At 38.7% G+C, this 14,077-nt stretch overlaps 1 protein-coding gene and 1 long non-coding RNA gene across 4 annotated transcripts in view; one reads left to right on the top strand and one right to left on the bottom strand.

Moving 5' to 3' along the window:
- The window catches only part of LOC135057955 (uncharacterized), a 44,039-nt gene extending 37,967 nt beyond the window's left edge, over nucleotides 1–6,072 (top strand). The window contains exon 3 of the long non-coding RNA XR_010244489.1: nucleotides 5,213–6,072. This is a non-coding gene — a long non-coding RNA (uncharacterized LOC135057955). The remainder of the gene's footprint in view (nucleotides 1–5,212) is intronic.
- Nucleotides 1–14,077, bottom strand: part of NTN1 (netrin 1) — a 475,394-nt gene that overhangs the window by 268,688 nt on the left and 192,629 nt on the right. For 2 of the 3 annotated variants that reach the window (XM_063961056.1, XM_063961055.1), the window contains 2 exons: nucleotides 13,599–13,929; nucleotides 11,918–11,996 (listed from right to left, as the gene is read on the bottom strand). The gene's annotated coding sequence lies outside the window, so the exon portion shown is untranslated. Of the gene's footprint in view, nucleotides 1–11,917; nucleotides 11,997–13,598; nucleotides 13,930–14,077 lie in introns of those variants that run through there. The other variant, XM_063961054.1, reaches the window with a different exon arrangement.

Consider the following 14,077-nt stretch of genomic DNA (forward strand, 5'->3'; position numbering starts at 1 on the left):
TCCGTTGTCTCCGGTAGTTCCGCCCCTGCTTGAAATAGTGACTCCTAAATCCCTTTCCTCCACAGTAGTTTCCATTATAGTACCCTTAATACTATATTTAGCCTTTGGGTTTTTGAGACCCAAGTGTATGATTTTGCATTTTTTAGCATTAAACTGTAGTTGCCATGTTCTTGACCATTTCTCAAGCCTAGCTAGGTCATCATTTGTTTTACCCCTCCCGGTGTGTCTACCCTGTTGCAAATCTTTGTATCATCTGCAAAAAGGCATACTTTCCCTTTAATACCATTTGCAATGTCACCAACCAAGATATTAAAGAGAACTGGTCCAAATACAGATCCCTGGGGTACTCCACTGGTAACATTTTCTTCCAAAGATTGCACTCCATTTACTACAACTGTCTTTTTCTTATCCTACAACCAGGTTCTTATCCATTTAACGGTTTTATAATCCACCCCCACGCTTTAGAGTTTATTTAGCAGTCTGCGATGTGGGACAGTGTCAAATGCCTTACTAGTCTAGATATGCTACATCTACATTTTCATCACAGAGTCAAAAAAGTCAGTAAGATTTGTTTGGCATGATCTCCCACCAGTAAATCTATGCTGTTTTGGATCCTGTAAGTTGTTTGATTTAAGATATTCCACAACTCTTTCTTTTAATAGTTTTTCCATTACTTTCCCTACTACTGATTTAAGGCTTACTGGACTGTAGTTACTTGCTTCCACTTTTGTACAGTGGAACTACATTCGCTCTTTTCCAGTCCGCTGGAATGGCACCTGTATTTAGTGACTGGTTAAATAATTCTGTTAATGGCGCCACCAGCACATCTTTTAGCTCTTTTAGTATCATTGGGTGTATCCCATCTGGCCCCATTGATTTATCCACTTTTAGTTTTGAAAGTTCTGTTAGGGCCTTCTCCTCTGTAAATGTAGTTTCATCTACCTTATTTTTAAGAATGTCCTTGCAGCTTAACTGTGGCCCCTTCCCTTCTCCTTCTGTAGTAAATACTGAGCAAAAATAATTATTTAGGTGATCTGCTATTGCCTTGTCTCCCTCCACCAAATGCTCACTGTCTGTCTTAAGTTTTATTATTCCTTCATTTGATTTTCTCCTTTCATTTATATACTTAAAAAAAGTTATGCCCCCTTTATCTACTGACTGGGCCATTTTCTCCTCAGCTTCTGCCTTTGCACGTCTGATCACTTTCTTAGCATCCTTCCGTCTGTCAAGATACACCTCTTTGTCGTTATTATTTTTAGTCTGTTTGTATTTCTTAAAAGCCATCTTTCACACTAGTTGATACTTCTTTTGTGAACCACACTGGCTTCCTTTTCCTGGTGCTTTTCCTAACTCTTTTGATACAAAGGTCTGTTGCCCTTAGTATTGCACTTTTCAGTTTTTCCCACCTCTCCTGCACACCTTCCAAGTGCCTCCGGTCCGCCAATGAATCACTTAAACATCTCCCCATTTTTTCAAAGTCAGCATTCCTAAAATCCAACACCTTTGTTTTTGTGTGACAGGAGTTGGATCCTGTCTTTATACTAAACCATACTGCTTGATGATCACTGGATCCCAGGTGCTCACCCACATATATGTCTGATAGCCTGTCACCATTTGTGAGAATTAAACCTAATATTGAGTCTTTGCGAGTGGGCTCCCTCACCAATTGCTTGAGAGATTCTCCCCGTAAGGAATTTAGAAATTTGCCACCTGTAGCTGAGCTTGCAAAATACCTCTCCCAATTTACATCAGGTAAATTAAAGTCTCCCATGATTTTGTCTTCTCCCTTTAAAGCCATTTTAGTGATGTCCAACAATAGGTTGCTGTCCAAATCCTGCCACTGGCCTGGTGGTCTATAGATCACCCCAATGCGAATAATATCCTTCTCCCCGGTTTCTGTGGTGAGCCAAAGGGCCTCAGTTTTGTCTTCAATATTTTGCATTAAAGTAGCATTTATGCTTTTTTTCACATACATTGCTACCCCTCCTCGACTTAAAGAAATGTTGTTATGTATAGGAATAAAATCTTCAGTGTTGATTGGATCCCGAAATACGTACATATGCATATGAAAAAAGAAAAGCTATATTTAATCACATTTGCAAAGGTTCTGTTATGTAGGGAAGTATGTATTTTAGGGTAAATGAGGGGTTGAGGGGTTAGGCAGACTTTTGAATGTAGATCTGAAAGGGAAAGCCAAAGCCCATGTGCACTAAAATCCACAGGAAATTGAGGGCCAGATTTGTCCAGTGTTGGCCTTTAAACCAATAATCCAATACATATTTTTTATCTTTAAATTACAAGTAAACTACCTTATAAACATGCAATTGAGGATGTTTATTACCTGTCCTCCTACAAGTCATGTTGTCCTAAGCTTCCTCGTGGGAAACAGAGGTCGGCCTCTCAAGATAATTTGTGAGGGCTACGACTGGGAAGTGCATCATCAATGATGCTACCATAATTTTAGGAAATAATTCCTTGTACACAGAGTGGAACCTACAAAGGCGTTCAAAGGGGGGTGAGGGTATGAAGAAGTGAGTCTTGTGGCAGAGAGTGTAGGAAGTGTCGTATTTGATCGTTTTTGAAGGGGCTGAGGGTTATGATTGGGGGGCTTTTGAATATAGATCTGAAAGGAAAAGCCAAAGCCCATGCCCATGTGCACTAAATTCCACAGGAAATTGGAGGGCTAGATGTGTCCAGAGTTGCATGCAGGTCAGCTGTGGGCCCAGTAGAAAACAGAGATTACTCAATATGGGTATAAGGGGTGATGTGGGAGAGGTGATGGAGAATTTAACGGAGTAGTCCACAAATGTAAGAGAAATTTAAGAGTAGGCGGGAGGCTGGAAGAGGGAGGACGGGGTCTCTTTTGTAAGCCCCAGAAAGAGGACAGATGTGGGAAGTTACTATAGCTGGCTTCAATATCAAGCCAGGAGATCATGCCAGAGGAGAGTAGGAGTAAGCAATTTGGGAGAAGTGGATAGCCAAGTAGGAGAGAGTAAAATCTGTAAGACCCCACCCTTAGAGATGTGCTTTTTAAGGATAACGGAGGATAATTGGGGGGGTCATTCCAAATAAAATGGGTAATGCTCTGTTTACAAATCATATTTATCTTCCATGGGAGTAAAACAATTGCAATATGTTACCATTTTTTTACTTTCTATTTACAGAACTAGTGGTATAGGATCCACAAGGTACGTTGAAAGGAACTTCTACCTTGAGAACAGATGAAAATAAATAGGATACTCTGCCATAATCCTTAATTCTTCAAGTAAACAAAGCAGCAATGACATCACAAATTATCTGACCCTCTCTAGTGTGTTTTATATATATATATATATATATATAATATATATATATATACACACACATACACTGCTCAAAAAAATAAAGGGCACACTAAAATAACACATCCTAGATCTGAATGAATGAATGAAATATTCTTATTAAATACTTTGTTCTTTACATAGTTGAATGTGCTGACAACAAAATCACACAAAAATTATCAATGGAAATCAAATTTATTAACCCATGGAGGTCTGGATTTGGAGTCACCCTCAAATTTAAAGTGGAAAAATACACTACAGGCTGATCCAACTTTGAAGTAATGTCCTTAAAACAAGTCAAAATGAGGCTCAGTAGTGTGTGTGGCCTCCACGTGCCTGTATGACCTCCCTACAACCCACACAAGTGGCTCAGGTAGTGCAGCTCATCCAGGATGGCACATCAATGCGAGCTGTGGCAAGAAGGTTTGCTGTGTCTGTCAACGTAGTGTCCAGAGCATGGAGGCGCTGCCAGGAGACAGGCCAGTACATCAAGAGACGTGGAGGAGGCCGTAGGAGGGCAACAACCCAGCAGCAGGACCGCTACCTCCGCCTTTGTGCAAGAAGGAACAGGAGGAGCACTGCCAGAGCCCTGCAAAATGATCTCCAGCAAGCCACAAATGTGCATGTGTCTACTCAAACGATCAGAAACAGACTCCATGAGGGTGGTATGAGGGCCCGACGCCCACAGGTGGGGGTTGTGCTTACAGCCCAACACCGTGCAGGATGTTTGGCATTTGCCAGAGAACACCAAGATTGGCAAATTCGCCACTGGCGCCCTGTGCTCTTCACAGATGAAAGCAGGTTCTCACTGAGCACATGTGACAGACGTGACAGAGTCTGGAGATGCCAAGGAGAATTTTCTGCTGCCTGCAACATCCTCCAGCATGACCGGTTTGGCAATGGGTCAGTAATGGTGTGGGGTGGCATTTCTTTGGGGGGCCGCACAGCCCTCCATGTGCTCGCCAGAGGTAGCCTGACTGCCATTAGGTACCGAGATGAGATCCTCAGACCCCTTGTGAGACCATATGCTGGTGCGGTTGGCCCTGGATTCCTCCTAATGCAAGACAATGCTAGACCTCATGTGGCTGGAGTGTGTCAGCAGTTCCTGCAAGACGAAGGCATTGATGCTATGGACTGGCCAGCCCGTTCCCCAGACCTGAATCCAATTGAGCACATCTGGAACATCATGTCTCGCTCCATCCACCAATGCCACGTTGCACCACAGACTGTCCAGGAGTTGGCGGATGCTTTAGTCCAGGTCTGGAAGGAGATACCTCAGGAGACCATCCGCCACCTCATCAGAAGCATGCCCAGGCATTGTAGGGAGGTCAGTCAGGCACGAGGAGGCTACAGACACTACTGAGCCTCATTTTGACTTGTTTTAAGGACATTACATCAAAGTTGGATCAGCCTGTAGTGTGTTTTTCCACTTTAATTTTGAGGGTGACTCCAAATCCAGACCTCCATGGGTTAATAAATTTGATTTCCATTGATAATTTTTGTGCGATTTTGTTGTCAGCACATTCAACTATGTAAAGAACAAAGTATTTAATAAGAATATTTCATTCATCCAGATCTAGGATGTGTTATTTTAGTGTTCCCTTTATTTTATACATAATATGTTTGGTCTAAACAAAATGCGTTGGGGGTTCCTATTCACCTTCTAAAGACATCTCTAGTCTACTCTAGGAAGAACTTCTGCTATTGGGGAGCTCCCATTGATTACAAAATGAGTTGCAGAGAGTGAACATTTCCTTCCTTGGATATTGGGTGAAGTGTTTTGACTGATATACTGTTTTGACAAGTATTTATACTGTATGTGATTTTAATTATTTATAACATTTTAATTACTACAGTTTTATTCATCTGTTTGGTGCTGGGTTATTTTCCAGATTTGAAGATCACTAAAAGTGGATGGAAAAAGTACCACAGGAGAGGACTTTATCCTGATACCCCCAAATGGCTACATATTCAGACAAGCCCGGTTACATTTTCATTTTACATTATTCTATTCCAGAAATTATTATTATTATTTTATTTTATTTTTTTCATTGTATGTATTCTTCTGTGAGTGCCTTCCTGATTTGTAGTCTGGTAATTTCATGAACATTGTGACCATTTCTATGTAAATCAGCAGTAGTCTCATAGACCTGGACTTCCAGGTTGGTTTCTAATAACCTGGTCTGGCAAAAAGTACAGGTTCCTTGTAGAGACAAAGATACAATTTTGGAGGGGTGGATTTGAATTAAAATGTAAAAAGTAGGGTAGAAAGGAAACTATCACAATGGGAACACTAGATTTACTTGTGCACCATTCCAATACTGTACTTACTGTAAATTTTATTTTTACAAACGTGCATATCTTTAATAAATCCACTTCCACGTGTAAGGTACTGAATATATATATATTTACACCTCCCTAGTACTGCTGGCAAACCACACTTTGAAATAAAATATTTGGGGAGGGGGGTTGTGGTGACTCTGCATTGCCACCTAAAGTGGTTTATCAGAAGTGGCCGTAACATTTTTGTCCTTGTAAAGTATCTCTTGCAGAATATTTGGGGGCGGTGGAAGGGAAGATACTAGGCACTTCTAATCAGCCATGACCAAAGCATCATCACAGGAATATTAATAGGATAGCTGAAAGATTTCGTTAGTACAGTAAATGCTGAAGGAATATGTTTAGAAAGATTAAAAAAAAACAACTGCGACTGCCATATTGGTTTATTTGTCACTATTCTAGATTCAGTATTAAAAGGACAGCGGCTCTTAAACCAGAACTGAGGCCTAGTGCTCTGTGCTTAGATGGGAGGCGATCTCTCCTCTCTGTCCAATCTATTAATGCATGTTAAGCCATTGAGAGTAACTTCTAGGAGCTATTTAATATTCAGCCCGAATTAGATGAGAATCCAAGTGATTTGACCTTTGTTCCGCGACGATTTCCATACTGAAAAGGCTTTTAATGATTTTAATATCGATCTGACAAAAGCAACCAGACAACTTTGTCTTTGAGAAACAATGGCTGCTGAATGGCTGAGTGCAGAATGTGTGAATGTCACTTTCTGTTGATATGGGGACAGCCCGCTTGTTTTCTCCTCGCCTCTGTAGAAGGGGTGTTACTTTCACATCATCTGGACACTCAGAGCTCTCTCTAGTCATGGGGTGAACTGGGGTGACCTCTTTGGGGGAGAATTTATTTTGAGGTAAAACAAAGTCTATCTACCAAACAACTTCTGTTACTGCAATTAATGGATACTTTCCGAAAAAAAGCAAAAGGTTGAATGGAACGATTCATTGGGCTGGCGCACCGCTCATACAAGTGAATACATGCGTGCATATTTTTTATTTATACGCTTCAAGACAATATGCAAGAGACAAGGATAGGATAAACACAACGGAGTTTAAACAAATACAAAGATAGTTGCAGTTGATGTTAAGCAATTAAAGACACATTACAAAATATTTGTTGGCCCTTTTCAGTTCCCATTTTTGTAGCTGATGGCCTTAAATGTATCCCGCGTTCCATTACAAATATGTTAAAATAGCAATTTTATTGTACCACTAAAGCATAAGCTAATGCAGAGGGGACCAGAATACTTAATTATTTGTCAGAGGAGTGCCGGACCATTATACAGCTATATATTATATATATATATATATATATATATACACATACATACACTCATATATATATATACACATACATATACACACACAAAGAAGGACTGCGGCACTCCCGATACTGCTTTTAAAAATTTTTTAGTGAGGCAAAATCATCATGCACAAATGCAACATTTTGGTGCCCCTACAGCACTGTTTTCAAGCATAGCATGGTCTGCATGGTTTTGTTTGCTTTACATGCTGTGCTTGAAAACAGTGCTGTAGGGGCACCGAAACGTTGCATTTGTGCATGATGATTTTGCCTCACTAAAAAAATGTTTAAAAGCAATATTGGGAGTGCCGCAGTCCTTCTTTTTCTAAGTACGTGTTCCCATACTGAAGGCACCCACTATAAGAACATTATCAAGCGCGGAGTGCCAGATCGATTTTGTCCTGTATAATGGGAAAAGATAGCACTCTCCAGACTTAGCATCCAATAAATCAAAATAGTAAATTTTAATGTAAGGGTAATCTCACAGTTCCAAAGTGGTTTCAAAAATGATTTCCAACGTTTCGGTCCCCAGCGGGACCTTTTTCAAGGAATATACAGTCCAGTCAGCAGGGTCAGCATTACAGCATATATCAGCATGGCAGGAAACCGGAGACACAGATATTGCCTCACCGGCCCCTGCTATATACCCATACTAAAGGCGCCAAACACGCCCCCAACACGGCCGTGTCTCCGGTTTCCTGCCATGCTGATATATGCTGTAATGTGAGATTACCCTTACATTAAAATTTACTACTTTGACTTATTGGATGCTAAGTCTGGAGAGTGCTATCTTTTCCCATTAGTGTGGGATAACCTGTATTGTACTATGGGCCCCGCCCCAAAAAGGGCGGGACTCTGATTGGCACCCCAGCTGTTGGCTGTAGTATTTGTGAGAGTGCAGGGATTTCTTTTATATATATATATATATATATATATATATATATATATATATTGCCAGGTCCACGGCACTCCCAATTCCCAAAAGTCTCTGGATACAAGAGATATGGCCGGTGCCCTCCCTGGTTACAGCAGCGCTGTGTCCAATGTAGCATGCAGAATTGGGCGGCACTCACGGCGCAGGAAAAAAAACAGACAAGCAAGTCTGGAAGTCTCAATCAACGTTTCAATGTGTATTATAACATTTTCCTGACGAAAATGTTATAATACACATTGAAACGTTGATTGAGACTTCCAGACTTGCTTGTCTGTTTTTTTTCCTGCGCCGTGAGTGCCGCCCAATTCTGCATGCTATATATATATATATATATATATATATTCCTACCGCTATGTCTGTCTTTGCCCTGTTTTGTTCTATAACTGTTGTTCTAATTGTAAAGCGCAACGGAATATGCTGCGCTATATAAGAAACTGCTAATAAATAAATAAATATAGCTCATTGTCTGTTAGACAGCTGAACAGGAAGGACCACCACTGAGGACCATATGGATCTCAAAAGAACCTAATTGGCAATCTAATCTTCTTCTGTAAAAGCGGAGACCTATAATTTATTAATTTATATACGACTATAGGACTACAAAAGAAAGGTTAAAAAGGACCCACAGTAGGAAGAAAACTAAGTCAGTGACCGTGTTCTGTGCAGTTGATTAATTTTAGTCGTGATTATCGACCACAATACAGAGTGATAATCACATGAAAAGAACTGCATAGAATTGCAAATATCCATGAACATCGAGTATGTTGTTATACCTCTGATGAAGTCTTTGATGATGAAACGCGTTGGTAGTTTTATGGATTGATCACTCAGATCCAATAATAAAAGTATACGACTGGTTTTTAACTTATACATTGTGTCTATGGAGTAATATTTTATAAACTGTATATATGGATTTCTATTTTTAAGCTTTTATTTTAGTTTGGTTGTACTCAACGATTTACTGTACAAAATAATTTTGCTAAATGTAAAAGGAATTAACCTATAGAATGCTATATGAATAGGCGCCCCGAAAGAAAACAAATTTTTCTATTTACACAATAGGCCCTTCTCAGGCAGAGGACCAATCTTTGGGGAGCTGCCGACCCTATCACAATATAAGTAATTCCTAATATAAAGAACGATTTACATTGAAACTAGAATATAGAAGTCTTTTAAATTGCAGTACTAGTCATTATATATATATATATATATATATATATATATATACACACACATACATATACATACACACATACAATGTAAATGCGCAACTGGGACATAAGTCCATCTCATTCAATATTCTTGGTCAGTTACTAGACAAATTATGAATGCATTTTTGGACCAAAGCACAGGTAAAATATTATTTCAAAGTTTGAAAATATAGTAGTGGAAAACCAAAACTGCAAGGATCTATCATATCTATTCTATCCTATCTGCCATTAATGTCACAGTATATTTGGTTGATTTGGTGATGCTATAAAATCTATACTTTATGTATATATAGTGCAAGTTATCAGTAACTCATTTATGCTCCCCATAGGTTTGATTTCAGTGATTTTCACTATGTGCTACAACTAATGCTTAATAAATGTAATAAGGATGTTGTTATTTGCATGCCTTAAATTGCAGGACACACATAACATAACTCTTAATTCAGATAATTGTGATAGTGCCCAGCCTATGGTAATCCTGCTCAAATACTTACAGAATAAAGTTGATGTAGTGGAAATTTCATTACTCTGTATATTTACCCACTCTGCTTTTAATGTAAAAAATATATATTTGATTCCACCATCTGACTTTACTTTAATAGCAGCTCTTATCACACAGCTGGTGGAGGCCCACTCAACTCACCAATATCCCTTTCTGTCTGGAGCTCGTAACTTGGATCCAACGTCCATGTTGTGTCCAGCAGACAACTATGCAGATAATTTTTCCTGGAATCCAGCTACACAGGTAACGTGCTGTCAGTTACAATCTGAAACTTACACTTTTTCTATGTGGGAGGTTCTAAGTGTCACTTCTTCACAATTAAGTCATCTTGCCCCAGACACTTGTTAAGGTGTTAAATCCTCAGGCAGCACAGAAATTTCCTAATGTCCAGTAATCAACGGTGGAAGCGATTCTCTGTCCTCACACACTGAGGTGAAGTGGCATTTGAAAGGTTAATGCCAAAGGTCTTACGTGCTCTAGTAGGTCGCCTAACTCGCTGTTCGGCTAGACCACATATCTCCCTAAGGCACCTTTACTTAGAACATGACTCCACAACTGCACTTCACTTTACAGGCAGCAACAAACTGCATTCTGCAAACTACATTACACTGCAGCTTGTACTGGGCTGTTTAGTCAGACGCAGGAATTCATGCATGAATGTAGATTATATGTGCGTGTATATATATATATATATATATATATATATATATTGTATGGAAAGCCCGGCACTCCCACAGCTGGCTACATGCCCTGGTCCCCTCAGAAGAGTATGAACACAGAAATAAACAAACTGCGGCACTCGGGGACTGATAGAAGAATCAATGTATTAAGCAATACAAGACATCCATCCCATCCCATTGATGGATGTCTTGTATTGCTTAATACATTGATTCTTCTATCAGTCCCCGAGTGCCGCAGTTTGTTTATTTCTGTATATATATATATATATATATATATAATCAGCACATAGGTAGGCGCAAGCCTCCCTGTGCAAAAACACAACAGAAGTGTTTACATAGACAAAAAAAAAGAAAAGAAACAGGCACTCATATGGGACTTGTTGAGAATTTATCTTAAATAAAGAAAGGGCTCGGCAGCAATATGTAGGCCATTGCAACGCCTTTCTCAAGCTTTAGATAAGTTCTTTCTAATTCATGTTTCAGCGTGTGCTTCTTTTTATATATATATATATATATATTTTAACACAAAAAAAGAGGCGGCACTCGGAGTCTTCAAAAGAAGTCAAATCGTGTATTACAGTGTCACATCAACGTTTCGGGGACCACCGTCCCCTTCATCAACACGTGTTGTATAGTGAGGGGATGACCGGAGTGCCGGGGACACAATCTATATATCTATATATATATATATATTTATTTATTTTTTTAAACAAAACATGCAGTTGCTAAGTGTGTGTGCCCAGTGTGTTACCAGTCACCATCAGTAAAGCACACTTACACCTACCCTATACTAGATGCAAAAGTAACACCCATGTGAGAACTATCTTATAAAACTCAGCTACTCCTTCTGGGACGCAAGTGTAGAAGCAATCACAATGTGTACTAATCTGCATCACCCGTGCTTTCGTGCGACCTGCTACAGAGCCCATGCAGTGTGAAAACACACAATAAATTATTTAACACAACAAGGCAGTGAAACATTTTGAAAAAAAGGTTGAGGATGTTTTTGTTTTTGTAATTTTTATCCAGGACTTGTAATTTCTCAACAAAAGAAATAAGAACTGTAAAAGCAGATGAGACGAGACTTATTTTTCTCATGGTAATGTCCAAATGCCCATTTGTTAAAGGTGGGTGAAGAAATTGCATCTGTAACCCATTTGTATATCTAATTAAATATCAGAATGCTGACATCATGATCAATGGTGAACTGATATTACATGCAATTTAAGCTCAGACTAGTTGTTTTTCTATAGTACAGTAAATCCCCCAAAAGGAAAAGAAAATAGATATTTTTTCACAGAATAAAACATAAAAGACACACATCCAAACACATTCCCAAAAGGAAAATCATACAATCTCCTTATCGGCTCATTCAAGACAGGTCCCATTATATCAAGCTTAGGGAACCTGTGCCTGGGATCTGTAGTTCTACAAAAGCTGTATTAAACTACTTACTTCTGTTCTACACAGAGTTCCTACATGCTAATGCTTGAGTCGACTGATCACAATTCCTCTGGTAGAAGTGACACAGACAAAATGCAAATTAATTTACATTTTCAACAGTTTAACGACTTTCACAGTAACCAAAAAGCTCACACTCAATCTCAGCCACACCTTACCTGACCATGCTTTGTTATACACAGTGCTAACCAAGGTTGCAAAAATCCTAGCAGCCAGTCATCGCACTTGTAAATTCTCCTACAATATTACAAATAAGAGGAAGGGTAATTAATGATCAATGCTCAGGGAGAGATAAAGTAGTAGCCAATCAGCTTCTACCTTACATTTTACAGACTGTTTGAAAAACAATAGCTGATTCGTAGGCATTTTATCTCTCACAATTTTATCTCACTCCAAGCTTTGATAAATACCCCCTAAAAATTAATTTACTTTTGGCAGAATTTATGAAGCGCTTATACCCTCTTAAAAATGTCATGGTAACTCCTGTATCTGATCACATCATTTTGTTCCTGCAATCAGCAATAGTAATTGAGTGATAAAGTCTCACAGGTGATTAAAATATGAACAACAAAACAAATAAAACCTAAGCATATACTTCTTATATATGGGGAAAAAAAGAAAAGTATTCGTTTATTTACTTATGCCAGTAATAACTAAAAAAAAAAAGACTAGAAAGAGGGCAATGTTTTCAGCTAGTGCTAAGCACAAAATCTGCATTAAAAGACTCCTTGCAATTAAAAATGTAATAAGAGCAAAAAAAATAAAAAATAGGAGTGCAGCTGTTTTACAGCATGAAATATCTCAAATATTCTTTTTCTATTTCCAGTGTCTGATACTTGTATATTTTTGCCAATATGCAACTTTTTAGACCTCCATTGTATATTTATTCCAGTTCAATCCGTATACTGTATATATTCACATCCTATAAAGCCTATTTAACATTTGCTTCTTTCTTCCTAATATAAATCCCCCCAATGGATTAGTCTAGCTCATGAAATTAGTCTTCCTGACAACTATAAACTCCCAATAATGTATCTTGTTGCTCCAAATTAATCTTAAGCCTCTGAATAACCCGCATAGGATAACAATAATAAATGACATTAAACAGCCATCCCAAACATTTTTTTTGCACAACTAAAACCTAAGCTGAGTTCTAATATTTCTAAAACATGTATAATACCAAAAATTAAGTAGCAGATAAAATTATATATAATTTGTATTTAACTATTTATTTTATAGTTCAGACACACAGAAAAAAAAGAGATCATAGAGAAAAAGCAATTGTTTTTCCACCCTGCAAGTTAAATGTACGGTTAGTAGAAATCCTAGTACGAGACCATTTTGGAACGATCTGGGCTGTTTCATTTCTAGAGTGACAGCTCTATTCAATTGTAGGCAAATAGCATTTTGTGTCTCTCTCAGTGGCTTTTTCTTGCAGATTAGCCTGTGGGAGATGAATGGCGAGCATTATTCCAGCCACTTGGTATTCTGCAATGCCAAAATAATTACCAGGGACTAATTCAAGGCATTTAGTAGTTGGACGAAGATTTAAATAATAATAATTAAAAAAAAACCTCCCTTCATTTAAAAAAAACAACATGTTACTTTGTTGTATTATACCTCTCGACATGCATGTATAAAAACACACAGGCAAATGGATGTACTTTTATAGGATTTTTGTTTTTATAATATTGGGAAAAAAACATACCTCAGTACATTCTGTTCTCTCAGTCACAAATGCGCTCCTAATATTTTAACAATTTCACACAAAGTACGAAAAAAACACAAAGTGTTATTTGTGTCTGGATTGGCAATACCATAAAGCGGACATAGTCTTACCTTCTATGAGACCAGGATATGAGGATTTACGGAGTTCCTTCTTGCACTGTACAAAGTGATGTATCTTCTGAAAGTTCTTTCCAAAATATGCAGCCACGTGTTGTGGGGAACGCTGTCCCTTGTCTTCTCCACCTGCTGCGGGGTCTGGGTGTGACATTCCTGAGTGACTCTGAGGGGTATCCAAGCTTTAGAAGGGTGAGGAGCATTGGGGAGGGGGCGCGAATCAGACTGAAGTGGCACTCTGCCTTGTACGGAGAATGGTGTTAGGGGGATTTCATGGTTCTCTGGTTCCCAAAGAGGCTCGTTTCACATCCAGAGGGATCACCAGCTTCTGTGTGACACAGGGATGAAACAAAAAGAGGTTTACTGTACACACAACCTAGACAGACATATTTATTTTCTCCAAGGTTGAAAGTATTTTACTCATTGGAAAAAGAAAGGTCACAAATGAAAGGGGGATTATTTATTAAAACAGTTAT

Source organism: Pseudophryne corroboree, chromosome 3 (assembly GCF_028390025.1).
Source record: "Pseudophryne corroboree isolate aPseCor3 chromosome 3, aPseCor3.hap2, whole genome shotgun sequence".
Lineage (NCBI taxonomy): Eukaryota > Metazoa > Chordata > Amphibia > Anura > Myobatrachidae > Pseudophryne > Pseudophryne corroboree.